Genomic DNA, 21,943 nt, shown 5'->3' on the forward strand with positions numbered 1-21,943 from the left:
GAGCGGGCAATGAAAAACAGACAACGAAAGTTTTGATGCCTCTTAATAAAAATCCAAACAATTTTTTCTCCTTATCCAAACTTTTTTGCATATTTGGTCTACACACAATATGTGAATCATATTTGGACAACCTTTGACTATTAGAAGTTAAACACGCATAAATTATACCTACCAAGACCAAAGGCCAAATATCATATCAAAGCCTTGGTTGCAAAATTTTCCAAAAGCTGCTTGCTGATTTTCCATGAAACAAACTCATCACGTACTTGCCATACTAAAAATGGTAACTAGTTACAATAATTTCCTAGCTAGCTAACACTGAGACCTACACCCATGTGACAATATACATGCTTCACCCTTGATGTCAAAAGACCTACACCCATGTGACCAGGGACGGACCCACAGTGGGGTCAATGGGGTCAAACAACCCTATGGACTCCATGGAAGCAAGGTAGAAGGTCCCCTTTAATGGTTGTGTGACTCTATGAATGGTTGAAGGAGAAGGTTGTTGTCTGAGCAAGAAGAAGCTGCCCAGCGCTTTTGCTTTTTTTTTTTTTTGGTGAAAAAACATGCCGGCCAAAACAGCGTCGTTTTGGCCCAACTTTTTTTATTTTTTATTTATTTAAAAGCACGTTGACCAAAACGGCGTCTGTTTGTGCCTAAAAATCTCGGCCTGTAAGGCCAACCGAAGTAACAACCTCTCAGCCAAGGCGCCTGCCTAAAAGGTTGTCATTCGCTTTTTCTCGAAAAATAAGGGAGATCTATGAAGGCGAAATCATCACGGCCACGGTGAGCTTGAACGAAGAAAATAGTAATCCCTCAAATACACGGCCAAAGTGGAAAGGCCAAGAGGCGTTGCCACGTGTCAGTGAGGTCCCACGCTTCATTTAATGAGGTAATGCCCCTGACTGCAGCAGAGATCCCACGATCTGCCCAAAAGCATTTAATGCGTAAGGGAAGAAGGGAAGTAATTGGAGTCAGTATATAGTGAGTAAAATTAGGATGATTAGGCACGAAATCTTGTGACTTGTAAGACTAAGTCACCAACCATCAAACTAGAACATTAAATGCTCCTCCAAGGCCCACGACGCAGAGCCGACGATCAGGGCGGCGACCAAGATTTATGGGGGTCACACCACCATACTTCACGTTTGTCCAGATTACCCACTATTTCTGATCGACCACGTCATGCAGATGTCAGCCTCACTTTCCTACCAGTGCCTCTTCTATAAACACCAAGCTCCAACTACATTTACAAGGGCGACACCAAAAAACACAAGCCCCTGACGGAGCAAGTTATATCTTCTTGTTTCTGTCATTTATTTTCCTGTAATGCACTTTCAATACCTTTACTTGTTTTCCTAGGAGTAGTGGCAGATTGTAGAAAAATTCGTCCATCAATATATCAAACGACCCTTGATTTTTCAGGGCTCCGGAGCACCATCCTTGTCATTTTTTCGTCCATCCCACATATTATATGACCGTTGCAATCCAGCAACGCGCCGGAGCACCACCTAAAAATCCACCATTAACACCATCATTAACGGCCTTGTAGCTCAGGCTGTGAACCTGACGGCCGAGATTAGTTCCTCTCCCGGCCACAGTCACTATGATTGGAAGTCAGACTCAAACAGGCGCATAACTCACCCATCCATCCATTCACATCATCCTCGAATGCATGGTAGACCGTGCTGACACGCCTGCGCACAACCGCACCGCACCGAAGAAAGATGACCCGTGTTGACGCAGATCTTCCTGGCTCGGAGAACCAGGTCGTGAGATTTGCGGCGGCAACATCTTTGGCACGCCCAGTGGGACTTATTGTCAAAACCTTATGGTGGAAACTAGGTCACAGGCAAAGCTCAAGAACAAGAGAATTGAAATGATTTCCGAGACTCCTGAGTCAACTTCACCAATAATGGCCGCCGAGACCGAGCGAACAGTCACCACTTCGGCCAGTATCCCAATGACAATGGCCTGTACGGCCGAATCCGTACAAGGGCGATGCCAGATGGAAGATCTGATGGCTAGGCAGGCCTACAGGATAGAAACGTCCTTTATGGCCGCAATGGATAACATTTTGTCAGATTTGCGAGTGTTCTTTCAAGATAGAATGCCGATTACCTCACCTTCGACGCCCCCCAGAGCCGGACAAAGCAGGCAATACCCCGAGAGGGTAGAGCCCCACGGGGAAGGTAGCAGTCTCGATGTTGCTAGCTACGCACCGACGTCAAACTATGGCCAACATTCTCAGCCATCGATGGGCAGTTAGGGGCAGTCCCAGCAGACATGGGAAAATCCCGGCCCGACCTACCCGGCGGAGGCCCTCATATTCCACTGCCCAGCAACTCGGCCCCATCCATACTCTGGCCGTGCAAATGCAGGCCGGCCCAAGCAACACGGCCGCAATGCCATCACAGCAGTACGGTCAAATTAGTCTGACCGTCGCGCAACCGTTGCAGGCGCCAATCTTCCCATTTGGCTGCTAGTTTCAGAGCGGCCCGATCATCCCGACGACGGCCCAGATGCATTTGGGTTCTCAATTCTAGAGCGGCCCAATCCGGCATAGTCAGATAGCCATACCACCACGGCAGGCGGATCGAATGCACCCCGGCCAAACCCACAACGCTTACCAAGTGCAATTCGGCTCAGTCGCCACGACCGAACCCCTCGCTCAAACAGCTCAGCAGGTGAGACCACAAAACTATGCGCAGCAGATCCAGCAGCCGTTTGTAGCCCAGTTGGAACCACCCCCTCAAGGGCTTCGAGTGGAAGACGTTTGGCGAATGATCGAGGACGGCCTGGCTCGAATACGGCCGGAGGCACCGAGGTATCGACTGCCGAAATTCATGCTATTTTCCAGAGATGGGCACACCTCCTGTATCGAACATATAGTTCGTTTCACGGCCCAGTGTGGGGAGGCCGACTCGGACACCTAGAAGCTTCGATTATTTGTTCACTCCCTGACTGGTGTGGCATTCTCTTGGTTCATAAACCTTTTACCGAATTCGATAAGGGACTGGTCTGACATGGAAAGGATATTCCATGAACACTTCTACCAGACCAATCGAGAGATAACTGTCGTCAAGCTGGCAGGGATGACCCAGGCATCAAGTGAGGTGCCCCGCGATTACCTGCATCGGTTTAAGATGTGCAGGAATTGGTGCCGAACTAACCTACCAAAGAGGGAGTTCATCAAAATGGCTAAAGAAGGGCTGGAATTTGAGTACCGGAAGAAGTTCCAGGGGATCGAGTTCTGGGACATGCACAACCTGACCAACAAAGTGGATAGGTACGCCTCCCGTCGTCGGTTATCCCGAGGCCGAGAACGCAAAAGTTGAGGTTAGCTCGGCCTAAGTCAGCATCGACAAGCCTTTTGTCTGCAAAGAACTTGTCAGGACCGACAACGGCCGAACGAAGATTCCCGACACCAAGTTTGTGACCCGAGAAACAAAGGCCTACACCTTTGATTTGACAAGGGCTGAAGGGATTTTTGATATATTATTGGCCGAGAAGAAGGTCAAGTTGTCTTTCGGTCATAAGATTCCAAAAACCGAGGAGCTCAAAGGGAAAACTTTTTGCAAACACCACAACTCTTGGTCTCACAGCACCAACAACTGCATTGTCCTACGGGATGTTATTCAGAAGCTGATAGACGAGAAGAAACTCCAGTTTTTGGAGAAGACTGCCATGAAGGTTGACACCGAGCCATTCCCTCCACCTAGCATCAACATGATCAACGCCCAGTTTCGAGCCGAATATAGGGAAGTTCAGCGGCCTAGTGAGGCAGTGTTTTTTATCATTTGGGGGCACAGACTCACAGTGTCTCGTTCAGGCGAGAAGAAAAGGGCGTCCCAAGGCAGATCAAAACTTTCAGACCTCCGGCAGTGCAAGTTGATCGCTGTTACCACACTCGGCTTGGGGGCAGGGCCGAGCCATTGACGAAAACCCAGCTGAGGAGAATGCAGAGGCAAGCTCAGTAGGCCAAGGCGCAGTCGACCCAGGTCGAAGGCTCTAAGTGACGGAAGCAAATGACGGCTGCGGACGTCCAGCCGTCCGTTCCAGCCAACACCTCCGAGACCGAGGAGCTTGGCACTAAGGGCCCAAGGGTGTGGCGTCCTCGGCAAGACAGAGACTCCGTGAAGCAACGACCTCTTCCAAAGAGCCAAAAGCTGTAACCCCAGAGAAGTCTGACGAGGGTATCATCGATGTTTACCGCCGAAGGGACCCCCCATTCTCGACCAACGGTTTGTCCTTCCTCCTGGAGTTCCACAAAGATTACTCTGCCATTGACCTATACGGCATGGTGCTTGAGAACCAGGAAATCGTAAAGTTGGCCCTTAAGAACGCCAAGGCAGAAGGGCTCCTCATTACCAAGGTCTCCGACTTGGCCATTAAAGCTGTGTACCAAGCAAACCGTGAGGCCAGGGCAAAAGGGATGGTGGCCTACTGACTTGATTTGAAAAGATTGGAGACCAAGGCCCCTTTCAACAAGGACGATTTGGACTACCTTCGACAGTACTTTACCGTAACCCCGGCCGACGCCATCTTCGGTTTGACGATTAAGGAGAAGGCCCGAATCGGCCGATTTGATGATTACCTCACGGCCAGAGATGCGTTGACTAGGGCCAGATAGGTCCTTGAAGGAGAATCCAAGGTTCTGACCTCCTCTGCAGTCAAAGCCTCCGCGAATGAGATCCTATGCCCACAGAGCTTGTAATCGACGGCTTCGGTGATCCCTTCCTTGAGAATGAGGCCGAAGCCGAACCCACGTTGGGGTTGTCGGATGAAGAATGCGGGGGGATTTTCGGGATGGTCGAAGAGATGGGTATAGCCAAGGATGATTGTACGGCTGAAGAAAAAGTCGGCAAAGGAAACTTGAGTGGACCAAGTGAAGTGAACGAGCAGCTTGATCAGAGACTGAAGACGAAGGAGGAGTTACTGGCCGTAGCCTTTAACGAGGTCATACCCAAGGGTGAGCCAAACAAATATCGGCACCTGAAGCCATTATACATCTCGGCTCATGTGGAGGGGATACCTATGTCTAAAGTCTTCGTTGACTGTGGTGCAATGGTCAATATCATTTCCTATTCTTTGATGAGGAAGCTGGATAAATCAAATGAGGATCTCATCCCTAGCGATGTGGTCATGAGCAGCTTTTTCGGCGATAAATCTAAGATCAGTGGGGTATTGCCGTTAAGAATAACCGTGGCCGATCAGATGAGAGTTGCGGCCTTCTATGTAGTCAAATCCAGTGTAGACTACAATATACTGTTTGGCTGTTATTGGATTCATTAGTTCGGGTGCATACCGTCCTCCCTTTTCCAATTGTTGTTCTTTTGGGACGGCCATAAAGTATCCATACATCCGGCCGACGAAAGGCCGTTCGAGGCCAGCGCCGTACAAGCCAGGATTTATGACGACGACGTCGAATGTAGACCTGGCATTCGTGTCGTGTTCGTGTCAACCCGTTTTTCTTAATGGGTTGACACGACACGACACGATAAGAAAACGGGTGGGAAATATCAAACACGAACACGACCCGCACTAATTCGCGAATCACACGACACGACCCGTTTCACACGATAAGAAAATAAACTTTTTAAATAAAAATTTAAATGCAAACAGCACATGCCCAAAAAGTACATGCCCAAAAAATCAAAATCATTCCAACAAAAGCTAATATTCTTGAATTTAATCCAAACTTCAACATCCGTGAACATGATCCATGATAACAAAAGGAAAAGGCAAAACAAATATGAAGTAATCCATGAAGATCCGCACAAAAAAAAAAAAATCCATGAAGATGATCCAAACTTCAACATTTCACCATTGCAATTTTCCTGGAAGAAAAAAAAACAACAATGAGAAAAGTAAACAATTATTGATAAATATTATATTAATAAAATATCAATTACTCATCAATACCTCTCATCAATCTTCAAGAGAAATACTATTGGAGCTTTGTCCTGATCTAGTATCTTGACAAGTAAGTTTGAAGATATCTTCAGTAAGGCTTTCCACACTAGCACTCTCTTCCTCCATAACTAAACATTGAAAACCCGAAAGTTACAAAACATTCACATAATTAAAAAAACAGAAAATAAAACACTAGTTTTAAGTTATACAAAATTTACCTCCCTTGCCAAAAAGCCAATCTCGAGTACACAACAAAGCTTGAACAATTTCTGGCAATAATGAAGTACGGTATTGATCTAGTACTTTACCACCAATACTAAAAGCGGATTCCGATGCAACCGTAGAAATAGGAATTGTTAACACATCACGAGCTAGATTTGAAAGTATCAGATAATGAAAATGCTCCATTTGCCACCAAGAAAGAACATCTATGTCTTGCTTTCTATCTAGTCTTTCTTCATCCAAATACTTATGCAATTCATTTTTCCTACTTGTACTTGGACCATTTTTGTAACTATTATCAAAATCCTACATCATACAAAATGAAAAATGCAAATATTAGAATTATGCATCATTGTAATATATAATATGCAACAATAAATATAAAAAAGAAAATAAGTTTAGGTTACCTCAAAAATGGTGTCTCCATCTTCCGTGTGACTAGTCGTCTCATTCATTCCAGGCCGACTCGGATGGGTCGTCCTCATCGGCCGCGATGCAAGCGGTCGACCAACCCGGACAACGGCCTAGAAAGTCCTGGAGTAAGGTGCCGAAAATGTCCGACAGGACTCGGCGAGCGAAGTTTTGATCGACCTTACCAGCCTTTATTAAATGTCGGACAAGGCAACCAAGGAAGAAGGGACAGCGGCCGTGACCGACTTGCTGGAAAGACTGCTAGAGTACTGGGTGGGAGAATCTTTGGGGCCAAACTCACCAATCAACCAAGTCGAGTTCTTACACGAATCAGATGACGTCGACGTTTTGACCATCAATGACTTGAAGACAGCGCCTGCTGAGATGGAAGACGACCACTCTGAGGTCTAGGACCTCCTGTTAGAAATAAATGTAGGCACAGAGGCCGAAACACGACCTCTTTTTGTAAGCCAACTTTGAAGTTCACTATTAAAGGCCGAAATTATCAGCCTGCTCCATGAATATAAGGATTGTTTTGCTTGGGATTATCATGAGATGCCTGGTTTGCCAAGGAGTTTGGTCGAGCATGAGTTGAAAATTAAGGAGGGGTTTAAACCTTTCCAACAACCACCAAGGCGATTCTCGACCGACGTACAACTAAAAGTTAAGGAAGAAATTAAACGGCTCCTTAAAGCCAGCTTTATCTGTACGGCTCGGTACATTAAATGGCTGGCTAACATTGTACCGATTTTGAAGAAGATTGGGGCTCTGAGGGTTTGCATTGATTATAGAAATATAAACCTTGCGACCCCCAAAGACGAGTATCCAATGCCTATGGCCGATCTTTTGGTTGACGAGGCCGCAAAGCACGAGTCCTTTCCTTTATGGAAGGCCATGCTGGTTACAACCAGATCTTCATCGCCGAGAGTGACATCCACAAGACGGCGTTCATGTGTCCGGGGGCTATCGGAACCTACGAATGGGTAGTCATGCCATTCGGCCTAAAGAATGCCGGCGCAACATACTAACGGGCTATGAACCTTATCTTCCATGAATTTATCGGTCGTACTGTTGAAGTCTACATCGACAACGTGGTCGTCAAATCCTCTTCTAAGATTGACCATGTAGGATATTTTCGTCATTTGTTCGATCGAATGAGGGTGCACGGCTTGAAGATGAACCCTAATAAGTGTGCTTTCGGTGTCATGGCAAGGAACTTCCTCGGTTTCTTGGTCCATCAACGAGGGATCGAGATAGATAAGAATAAAGCCAGGGTCATCATGGCAGCGCCTCCACCAAGAGCTAAGAAGGAGCTCCAGTCCTTCCTCGGCAAAGTCAACTTTAGGGTTTAATATCCAACTTGGCGGGTAAAATCCAGTCATTGACTCCCCTACTCAAATTAAAACACGTAGAGCAATTTGTTTGGGGGGCCGAGCATCAGACGGCCTTCGACGAGAGGGAAACCCCTAAGGCTCTACATTTCGGCCTTTGAGGGCTCTATCGGTTATCTACTTGCGCAGAATAACGCGTTCTAGCGTGTGCAAGCCGTGCACTATTTTAGCCGCACCCTTAACGCAGTTGAGCTCAACTATTCACCTGTCGAAACATTGTGCCTAGCGCTCTATTTCGCGGCTACCAAATTGCGTCATTACAAGCTTCTTTCAGTCGTTCAGATCATCTCTAAGACCGATCTCATCAAATACATGCTCACTAGGCCGATCATCCGCGGCCGAATTGGAAAATGGACGACGGTATTGTTGGAGTTTGCTTTCCAATATGTGGCCCAGAAGTTGGTCAAGGGTCAGGCTCTGGCCGATTTTTTAGCTCAGTATAAGGCACTCGTCATTGGCCTCGAAATATTGAAAGAAATGAAGGCTGCGCGGGTTTTAGTCTTCGGCAATTCTCAATTGGTGATCAACCAGCTGACTGGGGAATATCAATGCACGAGGGAGAATTTGACTATATTTTATGTAACGGCCCTCAACGCGGCCGACGAGTTTTCTAGAATTTCTTTTGTCCATGTGCCGCGTGCCGAAAACTGGGAGGCCAATGAGATGGCCTAGGTGACGTTAGGTGTGAACATTCCTGATTGTGACCGTAACCGCGTGATAAAAATCGAGAGGCGCACCTTGCCGGCTTTGGCCGAACGGGGAATGTCGGCTCGAGTGTTTTCGGCGGAAATCACCAATGAAGTCGAAATGATCGAAGCGGACTGGCGATACCCTATTGTTAGGTATCTGCGCGACCCATACGGAAATCATGAAAGGACTACACGCTTTCGAGCTCGGTGGTATCTGATTTACCAAAACGAATTGTACCGAAAGGGATCTAACGACCTATTACTCTTATGCCCCAGTGCCAAGGACACTCAAGTGATCATGGCCGAGTCTCATAAAGGGATTTGCGGCGCTCATCAGTCTGGCATCAAGATGAGGTGGTTGGTTCGAATGCACGGTTGCTATTGGTCGACTATTTTGAAGGATTACATAGAGTATGCAAGAGGGTGCATTAAGTGTCAAATCTACGGCCCCATACGGAGGGAAGCAGCCGAAGCCCTTCACCCGATTACCAAACCATCGCCGTTCAGAGGATGTGCTGTGAATATCATTGGCAAATCCTATCGGTCAATCTCTAGTGCACAGGTGGTTAAATTCTTTGAGAGCCGCATTGTCCACAGGTTCGGTACTCCTAAGACTATCACGGATGATAACGGCCCGGTGTTCGCTTCGATTGAAACCCAGGAGTATACCTAGAGGATGGGGATCAAATTGGTTCATTTGACACCCTATTACCCACAGTCCAATGGTCAGGCCGAGGCAAACAATAAGGTGATCAAGGGCATACTTGAAAAGATGCTTAAGGAAAAACCTAGAGCTTGGCATGACTTGTGGCCTGAAACTCTTTGGGCTTATTGGACCTCAAGACGCTCAGCTACCGAATGGCCTAGGTGGGATGAAAAGGATTACGTACAAGCCATGACCTAGGAGTTGGAAGATTTGGAGCAGGCATGGCTTGATGCCTATAATCTGATGCAAGCTCAGAAGCAAATTGCGGCGAAGGCTTATAACAAAAGGGCTAAGCAAATGACTGCTGCCGAATGAGACCTTATGTGGCATGATGTGCTTCCTATTGGAACTAAGGATCCACGGTTCGGCAAGTTTTCGCCGAATTGGAAAGGGTCGTTTGTCATTAATCGAATTCTTGGCCAGGGAGCGTTTCAGTTGAAGGATGGGGACAGAGAGTAGCATAACTTACCGATTAATGGCCAATACTTAAAAAAGTATGTCCCATCGTTATGGGAGACGACCAAGATTGATATATGAAGATTACAGTAGATAAACGGATTGGATGGCAGTTTGTCAAGACGGATAGAGAAAGAGGAAAGCAAAGATATGTACTTCATTCAATTTAGAAAGGGTTTTTCTTTACAAAGAACAGCCATTTAGGGCCGATTGAAAAATATATAGAAGGTCTATGTACAAACACCTAGAATCCCACACTAAACATTCCCCTGATCAAGCAGGTAATCTTTCTCCAGGCAATGTCCCCATTGTTCATATCTGCCAGCCACCTCGCCCTGATCAGCTTTTTCTCGGCCAACACTTTTTTCTTCTTGGCCCCCGCTTTCAAGAGCTGCTTGGCCGAAGACTTGATTTCTGCGCCGGTTGTGACCGCATGATTTCGGCGCTCGAGGATGAGTTCACGACGGGCTTGGAGCTTGACAATTTGGGCCTCAACCTACGTAAGCTCCTCATTTTCCCTTTGGACGATGGGGTCGTTTTCCTTCAAGAGAGCCGTTGCAGGTTGGGTCTGTTGCTTGATCTTTGGCAACTCTTGGTCCAGTGAGCATCCTTCGGCCATCCTCATCCCGGCTTCGGCATACCTATTGATCATATCCTCACCCTCGGCCAAGTGAACTTGCAACTCGTCCAGCTGGGCCGAATCCAGTAGACCGAGAGCCATGGCTGTATCTAAACAAGACCTGAACTCCCCAAAAGTTTCGGCGTTGGCCATGTGGTTGACCCCCATGAACAGAAACTCTCGAAGCCGCTCAATAGTAGCCTTGGAATCATCGTCCAGGGGGGCGGCCGAGGCCGAGCTTCCTCCTTCCTCATGAAGGCTGGCGTATAGCTCGACAAGGTCGTCTGAAGAAGCGGACTCCTGAAGAAGTAAAACAGTTGAGTATAAAATAGCCAAGTAAATAACAAAGTAAGAAACACCAAAAGAACACTCACTTCATTAGCTGGCGGCACAGTGGAGGCCTCAACGACCACGAGCTCGGTCACGACCGTCGACTCTTGAGTCAGGGGTGTTTGTAGCATGGGAGAAATGACCGAACCGACTGGTGGTGGGCTCGGTGTAATGATAGCCGTGGACGAAGGCAAGGGTGATCTGGGGAGTTGAGGGCAAAATTTGTTAGTTAAGAAGACATAGAGAAATCTAAAAGGGGGACTAACATGTATAATGTGAACAGACACTCACCGAGCGGATCACAATGCCACCAAGTATTGACTCGGTCGGGGCTGTGGCGGCCAGGGCAGGCTCGGTCGTCGCGACCGGTGGGGATCCGGCCGAAGCAACAGGTATTGACTCCGCGGTTGTTGCCTCGTCCTAAGAATAAGACCAAATCGTCAGAATATTTTAAAGGCCATGCAGGTTGAAGCAAATAAGAAGAAGTGAGGGCATTCACTTACTACTGTAAAGGGAGCACCCCCCCTCCTCTTCGCCTTCTGAGAGGACAAGGAGAAGCCTTTTCCTCGGCGGCTCTAGTGCCTCCTCCTGGGCCACAACGCCGCCGACCTGCTCGTCCTCGCCTACTCCGCTACTTTCGCTTCGTGAGCGGCTCGAGAGCAACAGACAGTCAGGCATGGGCATAAACATTAAAAGAGCACCAGAGGTCAAGTGTTTACCGTCAGTATCGCTCGGCCGGACCGGCGGGGGGGGGGGGGTGGTACGATCCTGAGCGCCAAAGTCCTTGGCATTGTCACCGTGGCCGTTGCCCTTGAGGTTGGGATTGGAATTGATGATGCGGCTGACGCCTTCGGCCTAGTCATGGTCTGAGCGCCTGGCCAAGTTGCTGGAGCACGACTTGAATCGGCCACTGCGGGCCAAGGCGCGAGGACTGCGGCCCTGTCCGATGCCCTCTTTCCCCTGTTGGTTTTAAAAGGGTGGGGGTCCCAATTTGCATTCGTCAAGGCCCCCCTCAAGGCCTCCTCAACTGGCCGAGTAAACTTGGTCGAGATGAAATCCTAGTATCAAGCCCTTCCATCCTCGTCCACCGCATTAAGGCCTCTCCACGGTGTGAGAGTGAGGAACGTCATCCCCTTTTGGAGCTGAAAAGTAATCCCGACCACGCCGTGATTTTGACCGACGTTGGCCCTCCAGGACGAAAGCCGGTTGATTGATAGCGGGGGGAGGGGAATTGTTTGAACTAAACCGAATGCCTCGCCACATGGTTTGGCAGATAAACTTCAGCCCAGCCTTGGAGAGACCACTGTGAAGGTCACGCGCGACCAAGAAAGAGCCCTAGATCACCTTCAAATCGTTCTCTGTTTCACCATCAGGGATTGTGGAGAGGTCGTGTGCCAGGAACAGAGGGAATGGCCGAGTAAGGCACACGCGAAATTGCGACCCAGTTGTCTCAGCCAGGTTGTAGAAAAACTTGAAGCAGATGGTCGTTGTGTTGTGTATTCTGGAGGACCGAGCGAATGCATTCGCCAGCGGCTTCGTATCAACGATCGTTGCATTCCCCCTCAGTTCTAGGAAGTAGTCCTGAAGCTAGAATTGAAAGGCTCAGAGTGAACCGCCGTGCTTTGGCTTCATTCCATCGGTTACGATGTCATGAAGCGTCTGGTAGATATGGCCGAGAAGGAATGGGCCAAGCGCTAATCTTCCACCTTGCGCAAGGTAATCCGCCAGGTGGGCGAACACCAGAGTCACTTTGTTTGCCTGTGTACAGAACATGAACTTGCGTAGCCAGTATAGCAAGAACGCGGCGTGTTCAACTTCACCGAGAGGGGTGATGGAGTCATCTTCAGCGCTATCCTCCACGCCAAAATTGTTGTAAAAGCTGGAGTAGTTGAGCATGTTCTTCGTCTAACCCCCAACGAGTTTGGCGACTGTGGGCCAGGCAGCCTTGAAACTCCCATCGGGAGAAAGATCGAATAGAGCGGCCATGTCAAGAACGGTCGGCATCATCATGCCGAACCAAAGACTCATCGTGTTCGTGGCCGAAGACTATAAACTCAAGGAAAGACTCATCGTGTTCGTGGCTGAAGACCATAAACTCAAGGCCGCGGCCAGGAGTGACCGGTCCATTACGATTGGCCGATCGAACAACTTTATCAAGTGGTAGATTCCTTGATCTTTCCCCTGCTGGGCGAATAAATGTTCCATCCTCGGCAGCCATTTCTCCCAGCCTGGGGTCGAGGTCGGCCATTGTGGTTGCAGCTGAGTAGCATTCCAATCTTGGTAATCTCCCTTTTCAAAGGCCGAGAGATCCACCAAGTTGTCTCTAAGATGAACTGCCAGCCTCTTTAGCATACCACCCTCTAGAAGAGGGCCGAGGAGGCAAGACTCGGTGGCAGCACCGTCCTTGAACCAAGGAACGATGATGTTGGGCTGGACCAAACCTTGGATTTCTCGGCAGATGTCCTCGAATTTGGTATGGAAGGTCTGGGACTGAGCTTCAACAGACGAATGGGTGTTGGGAGCCATTAGAACCGATCAAAGTTGGGTGTTTGAAGGAAAAGTTTGAGGAGGAATGATGAACGCAAAGAACATTGAGGAATTGGAAACCCAGAAATCGGTTAAAAACTCGTGATTTTTTAAACATACCAGAGCCTCTTCTATAAATACCAGGCTCCAACTACATTTACAAGGGCGGAACCAAAAAACACAAGCCCCCGACGGAGCAAGTTATATCTTCTGTCATTTATCTTCCTGTAATGCACTTTCAATACCTTTACTTGTTTTCCTAGGAGTAGTGGCAGATTGTAGGAAAATTCGTCCATCAATATATCAAACGACCCTTGATTTTTCAGGTCCCCGGAGCACCATCCTTGTCACTTTTTCGTCCATCCCACATATCATACGACCATTGCAATCCAGCAACGCGCTGGAGCACCACCTAAAAATCCACCATTAACACCATCATTAACGGCCTTGTAGCTCAGGCCGTGAACCTGACGGCCGAGATTAGTTCCTCTCTCGGCCACAGTCGCCCTGATTGGAAGTCAGACTCAAACAGGCGCGTAACTCACCCATCCATCCATTCACATCATCCTCGAATGCACGATAGACCGTGCTGGCACGCCCGCGCACAACCGCACTGCACCAAAGAAGGACGACCTGTGTTGACGCGGATCTTCCCGGACCGAAGAACCAGGCCGTGAGATTTGCGGCAGCAACAACGTCGTTTTGGCTCATCCCCAACGAACTTTTTTTTTAAAAAGACCTGGCCAAAACGATGTCGTTTGGTCCAGGTCCTTTTTAAAAAAAAATAAAAAAGAACATATTTAAAACACCCCTCCCAACTTCGGCCTTTCATAAACCTCATTCATAAACCCTCAAACCTAAACCCCCAATCTCAACACCCCCACCCCCCCCCCCCCCCCCAAACCTTTAACCCTGTCCCCCACCAAATCTTTAAGCCTCAACTTCTCCATTGCCGCTGCCTCCAAAGCTTGCCTCCGCTTCCTCCAAAGCTTGCCTCCGCTTCCATCACCTCACAATTCAACGTTATTTTAATCTTTAAAAAAAAAAAATTTAACTGTTACACTATGACCCTATGAGATAAGATTCCTGGGTCCGTCCCTACATGTGACAATATACATGCTTCACCCTCGATGTCAAAAGATGCTTGCTTGCTGATTTTGCAGGAAACAAACTCAAGTACTTGCCATCTTAGCACTGCGGAACTCGTGACATTGCAGGACAATGAAGCTTGCTATAAATATCAATGTCTCAAGTATTACATTTTGTGTCAAATTGGAGATTGTGTTGAGAAGAATATTTCTCTATGTATCGATAGAGCCAGAAGGCTAAGTATTTATAGAAATATTTACAAACCCTACAAGGAATCCTAGGTTTACTTGGAGACTACTCCTAAATCAATTACAATCAATTACAGAAAATGAAATAAAGAAACTTCCTAATTTCCAACACTCCCCCTCAAGTTGGAGCATGGATATCAAGAATGCTGAACTTGCGTACATGATTGTGAAAAGCATTACTTCCAAGGGCTTTTGTGAACAAATCTGCTAACTGTGATGCGGATGGAACAAAGGAGGTAGCAATCTGTCCAGCTTGTATCTTCTCTCAAACCACGTGATAATCAATCTCAATGTGTTTCGTGTGTTCGTGGTAAATGGGATTGGCGGCAATATGAAGGGCTCCTTGTTTGTCACATAACAACATTGCAGGACCTAAATTGGTAACTTGTAGATCTTTCAAAAGATATCGCAACCAAGTCAGCTGACAAGTAGTAGCTACCATGGAACGATGTTCTGCTTCAGTAGTTGAACGAGATACCGTTTTCTTTTTCTTTGTCTTCCAGGATATGAGTGAATTCCCAAGAAAAACACAGTAGCCTGAAGTGGATCTTCTTATCATGGGGCAGTTTGCCAAATTAGAATCACAATAACTTATCAAATGCAACTTGTTGTTTGAAGAGAAAAGTAATCCTTGACCAGGACTACCTTTCAGATAGCGAAGAATACGTAAAGCGGCATCCAAATGTGGTTTCCTCGGTTGATGCATAAATTGGCTCAGAATGTTGATTGCATAAGTAATATATGGTTGAGTGATTGTAAGGTAGATTAATCTTCCCACCAATCATCGAAACCGCGAAGGATCGTTGAGCACTTCACCATCACTATTTGTGAGCTTCAAGTTTTGCTCCATAGGAAAGTCTACTGGTTGAGCACCTAGAAGACCTGCATCATCGAGTATATCAATTGTGTACTTTCGTTGGGAGATCGCACTTTCCGCCTTTGATCTTGAAATCTCTAGCCCAAGAAAACACTTCAAATGTCCCAAATCTTTAATGTAAAACTGATTATGAAGAAAGGACTTCAAGTTATGTATAGCATTCTCGCCATTGCCTGTGATCACCATGTCATCAACACAGATTAAAACAACAGTAAATGATGTACCACAAGTACGAGTGAACAGAGAATAATCTGAGAGAGATTGTGTAAATCCTGCTTTCTGAATGGCAACAGAAAACTTGTGAAACCAATTGCGAGGAGCTTGTTTGAGAACATAAAGGGACTTGTGTAGTCAACAAACCAAAATACTCTCCCCTTGTCGACAAAGGCCCGGATTAGGGGTCATGTAAACTTCTTCATGGAGATCACCATGGAGAAAGGCATTGTTAACATCCATATGATAAAGAGGCCACTGATGAACAGAAGCAATGGCTATTACACAAAAAACGGTGACCAATTTCACAACAGGAGCAAAGGTTTTTGTAAAATCAAGGCCTTCTCGTTGAGTAAAGCCTTAGGCAACAAGACGAGCTTTGTAACACTCAATAGAATCATCAGAATTGTACATGATCCGATACACCCATCGACTACCAATTGCACGCTTGCTAGATGGGAATGGAACCAACGACCAAGTGTTTTGTTGGTCAAGCGCCTCTAGTTCGGCATCCATAGCGGTACGCCAGTGATGGTCGAGTGAAGCCTGAGCATAAGAAGTGGGCTAAATAGCACTTGAAATTTGGTTAACAAAAGTTTGTGTGAAGATAAAGAGGTGTAAGAAATGTAATTGGACAAGGGAAACCCTGTACCTGACTTCTTGGAAGATGATGGCCCATTTGTAGCTTGATTGCAGTGTCACGTAAGAGAATGGATGGTTGAGAGACACGTTGGCTGCAATGAAGTGGTGGAGAGGTTGGGACTTTTTCTGGGGAAAAAGAGTCAGGAACATTGTCGATGTCATGGAGTGATCGATCGTCGTGAGAGGTGCGATCGATCCTTTTATCAATTGGAAAATGCGAATGCTCTCTCTCAAAAAGTGATCGATCGCCAGAGGATGGGCGATCGATCATTTTTTGGATAGTTTGTGGTTTTGGACGTTATTTGAGGGTAGGATTGTGTTTCAGAGGGAAAAATGTCTGGAAACAGGTTAGGAAAAGGTGCGGAAGCAATGAGATATGTGTTTGATAATGAGGTGTGGTAAGGAAAGACATGTTCATGAAACACGACGTCACGAGTAGAGAAAAACTTGTGAGTGGAAAGGTCATAAACTCTATAAGCCTTTTGGCCCAATGGATATCCCACTAAGATACAACAACGAGCCCTAGGTGAAAATTTGGAGGGTGAGTTGGTGTTGGTAGCATAACAAAGGCACCCAAAGACACGAAGATGAGTATATGTGGGAGCTGTTTGGTGAAGCATTTCATATGGTGATTTTTTTGTTGAGAAGGCGATTGATGAGGTAGGCAGCGGTGAGAACACTTTCTCCCCAAAAAGGAAGAGGAAGATGAGCTTGAAATTGAATAGCTCGACCAACTCTAAGTAAGTGCCTATGTTTGCGTTCAACCACTCCATTTTGTTGTGGAGTGGAAGGGCATGAGCGTTGAAAAGTGATGCCATGTTCACCAAAGAAATAGATCATAGACACAAATTCAATCCCATTATCGGAATGAACATTTTTGACAGAATAATGAAAGTGATTGTGGACAAAAGCAAAAAAATTCTTGAGAATTTGTTGTGTGTCAGATTTGTGATGCATGAGGTGAAGCCAAGTGTAGCGTGTGTAATCATCAACAATGGTGAGAAAGTATCGTGCACCTGAATGAGATACAATGCAGTGAGGACCCCAAATATCACAATGAATTAAATCAAAAAGACGAGCAATTTTTATGGAAGTGGAAGAAAAAGGCAAACGAGTTTGCTTAGCTAAAGGGCATATATCACAATGATGGTGTAAATCAAATAAAATACCAGAAAAGGTTTGAGACAAAAATTTGGATGGTTCTTTGGAGGGATGACCTAAGTGTTGATGCCAGAGAGCAGCGGATTTGTGATTGAGGTGGCATGTGGTGGCATTGGATGTGGATGGTGGAGTGGTGATGTTTTCTTTCGTGAGCAAGTAGTATAAGCCATTAACTTGTTTCCCCAGGCCAATCATCCTCTTCGAAGTCAGGTCCTGTAAGACACAATTGGTAGTGAAGAAGTGAACAGAATAGTTGAGACGAGATGTAAGTTTGCTAACAGAAAGTAAATTAATACAAAAGGAAGGCACACAAAGAACTCCATCAACAGATAAGTTTGGACTCAAAGATGAGGAACCAAGGCCACTGATTTTTGCATGAGACCTATCAGGAAGATCAACAGTGGAGTTGAGTGGGGTAGTAACAGATAGCCCAGAAGGAGGCGCAATGTGATCAGTGGCTCCACTGTCAATTATCCAAGGATTTGTGAATGATGACCTCGTAAGGGCACAAAATGAAGGTATTTAACCTATGAAATTAGCACGAGGTTTACCATCACGAAGCAAAGACTTGAGTTGAGCATACTCCTCAACGGAGAATTTGAAACATTCTGCGGCGGGTGGTGGAGTAGATTGTGTCTGATTTGCTATGGAGGGTTTCTTGGAGCGATTGGGTGGTTTGACATCTTTGCCATGAAACTTGTGCCAAGTAGGAAAACTGTGCAAATAATAACACATGTCGACTAGATGAGTAGTATCCTCATAGTAGGTACAAAAGAAAGGTTTGCATGAATTGCTTCTTTGAGCAGTATATTTGGAAGAGTTGGTATCTTGTGCTTTGGAGTTGCTAGAAGAGGAGGGGCCAGGGGCTTGTACAACTTGTTGCTCACGTTCATGGCATGTGCAACTTCAGACGGAGTGTGTTCTCCCACTTCACACTGTTGTTCTTCCTGCATAATCATGGAATAGGCCCTCTTAACATAAGGAACAGTCTGCATCAACAAAATTTGGCCTCGAATGACTGTGTATGAGTCATTGAGACCCATCAAAAATTGTATGACTTGCTCTTCATCCTCGCGTGCTCGTAACACCTTCAAGGCTCCACAGGTACAGTGTGGTACAGATTGATAAGAGCCCAATTCATCCCAAAGAGATTTCAATTTTATATAGTATTGACAGACAGTTTGCTGACCTTGTTTTGTTCGGTGATGGTCCTCCGAATTTGAAAAACACGAGTAAGATTGCCAAGAGAGAATCGATCCTACATATCACTCCAAATTTCAACAGGGGTGTCGGCATAGATGACACTATTGGCGAGGGCTGGTGTGAGAGCATTCAACAACCAAGCCATCACCATATCGTTGCAGCGATGCCATAAAGGGTATTTGGAATCTTTCTCAGAAAGAGATTTGATGGTGCCATCAACAAACCCTAATTTATTTTTGGCATTGAGACTAATGGTGATGGTGCGGCGCCATGTGCTTTAGTTATTTCCATCAAGAGGTTGGGAGACAATAACAAGCCCTGGATGATCCAAGGATTGCAAGAAGTAAGGATCCGTATGATCCATGGTTTCTGTTTGAGGAATTTTAGCTTCTGTTTGAGAGGTGTTGCTAGCGTCACCCATGAAGAGTTAGACGGCTAGGGTTTGTAAATAAATAGACACCCAGAATCGGCTCTCTGATACCATGTCAAATTGGAGACTGTGTTGAGAAGAATATTTCTCTATGTATTGATAAAGGCGGAAGGCTAAGTATTTATAGAAAGATGTACAAACCCTACAAGGAATCCTAGGTTTACTTGGAGACTACTCCTAAATCAATTACAATCAATTGCAGAAAACGAAATAAATAAACTTCCTAATTTCCAACATTTTGGAATTTTTGTTATAAAATTCATACTAAAATCCCATAAAATCAAGTTTTCTTATTTGATGTGTGAGGAATAAAAGCCGCACTACTGCAAAAAGTGAAAAAGACGACCAAAAAAAGACGACAGTAGAACAAAAAAGGGTCGTGGATAAGTGACTTAAACAACTAAAAAATGGAAGTCCTGTTGAATATTTTTTTTAAACGACACACACAAATAATAATCGTCAGTCTTATTAAAAACGTTTTCTTCAGAGTTAAAATCTGACCAAAAAACAATGACAGCAGGTATGAATCCTCCGACGTAGAAAATAAAGACGACAGTTCACCAAAAAACTTGCCATGTTAACTCCTAACTAAACACGACCAACTGTTCTTAGTCCGCGTCGTATAATATAATGGAATCCACGTCGGTATATTACAAAACAATGATGTGTTAAATCAATGTACCATGACGCGACAGATTAATTTATCGACTTATTATTTTGGAGTGTACTACGACGGTACCTACAACACTACTGTCGTATTTATTAACCACGTCCCAAGTTCAAATTACCATCGTATTTTTTCTATTTATACGTCTGTCTTCTCTGTAAATCGCCGTCTTATTTTTATTGCTTTTTAAAAAAAAAATTATTTTTTTATTTTGGTAATATCTTTCTTAATATTTATCAGAAATAACTACTGCCAAAATACTTAAAACCATCACAAGGAACAACCAAGTATCTTAACACAAAACAAAATTTAATTCTCAAGTCAATCCTCAACAACATTTTCATCTTAAAAGGCAAATCTCTACTGATCAATATTTAATAGGAGCAATATTTAAAAGGCAAATACATTGTGGTTGTGTTTCTCCTCGGCAACCTTTTCTGCCTTCACCCTCAGCTTGTTCAACTGTTTCTTCCTCTCATATGGAAGCTGAGCCCTCTCCTTCCTTTTGTTCTCAAGCTCCTACACAGCCACAGATAAATTCATTAGTAAATATTTGTAAGTACAGGAATCAGATGAAAGCTTGCCCAGCAAACAGTACTGGAATCAGATAATTTCCAAAAACAATAATTTTTCAGTTCATGAAAACAGAACCAAACAAAAATAACAAAACTACGTAATCAAAATCAACAAACGAGTGTGAAAAGCTCACTTGAGAGCATCAGGAATGACCATCCTCTTTATCTTATCATAAGGAGGTGGAACACCCTCGTATGCCTTCAAACGGGCAAGTGCGGCTGCACCACGCTTGGTCTTGTGAGGAATCATTCTGCAAACCAAAGACAATTACTGTAAATAAATTTATACAAAGAAATCCCCTATTGAGTGAAATAAAGCAGAAAACGCAACTAAAAACATAGATCACCTATTGAATCAATAAATTAAAGTGTCCACATTTGCTTCCAGAAAGACAATTTTTTAGAAGTTGATGAGACTAAGCCAAGGGCAAGAAGAAGTTGGAACCCTAATTGAAAACTGAGAGTTAGAAAACGCGTGAAAAAATCATATTTATATAAATTATCTTGAATATCCACGTCGGTTCTATTACAGGTAGAGACGTCAAATTGAAACAATAATCGTTGTTTCGTAATAATTGTAGACGTATAAACAAAAATAACCACGTCATTTCCGTAAACTAAGGCCAATGTCTTTTAAAATCAACAACGTCGGTTATGTATAACATTATGACGTGGTAACATGTAATACCACTTCTACCAAAGTAAACTTTTGAAATACAACGGCGGGAATAAACAAACCACAGACGTAGTAAGTTATATAACAACGTCAAATAATTGGATACTTGGGACATAGTAAAGTTCTTAACCACGACCCGTATTTAACAATAACCGACGTCAAATCCATAATATTCAAATCTTTTTCTTTCTTCTTAACGACGGTTAGGCTATAACAAACCGACGTAGTAAATTGGTAACCACGTCGCAAAATAGGACTCTTAGGCCATAGTAAATGGTCTAACCATGACAGATATTTTACATTAACCGATGTTCAAAATTAAATCCACGTCGTTTATTTTTCTGTTCACGCCGACAAAATTACTTTCAACGTCCGTGGTGACCAACAGGGTCGTGGTTAGAAGTTTGTGACGTCAGTTCTAAGTAAAGATATGTCATGTTAAATTTTTAAAACGTCTGTTTTTTTAATAAAAGCAATGTCTAACCTTATCTAAAAGTGTATTTTTATATGTTAAATTTGCCAGGTTATATGTTTTAGACGTCATTTTTTTTTTGTCTGAACCACGAGGTGGTCCTGGATGGGCCCCAATTATGGGTGGCACCTTTAAGCCTTAACCACAACCCAGACTAATCCCCACTCACACCGGGTCGGCCCGTAAGGGGTAAAGTGTTGGCCAAAGTGGTAACTCCATACGAGAGTAGGGATCGAACCCCAAACCTCTCTTAAGGAATGAGAGTGCCGAACCACTCTCTTTATTATTTAGTGAACGTAGTATATGTGAACCACGATGATTTCTACGTTTTACACGTCGGTATTCTTTAAATTACAGACGTGGATAATCGTTTTTACGTCGTCTTTTTGGTTGTTCTTGACATTTAACATTCTTTAAACGT

General features: G+C 45.0%; 1 protein-coding gene across 1 annotated transcript in view; it reads left to right on the plus strand.

The window, feature by feature from the left end:
* LOC110758313 (uncharacterized) overlaps positions 1-21,943 on the plus strand; it is a 33,732-nt gene that overhangs the window by 10,966 nt on the left and 823 nt on the right. The window lies entirely within an intron of this gene.

Source organism: Prunus avium, chromosome 4, assembly GCF_965620075.1.
Source record: "Prunus avium chromosome 4, drPruAviu1.hap1.1, whole genome shotgun sequence".
In the NCBI taxonomy this organism is placed as follows: Eukaryota; Viridiplantae; Streptophyta; class Magnoliopsida; order Rosales; family Rosaceae; genus Prunus; species Prunus avium.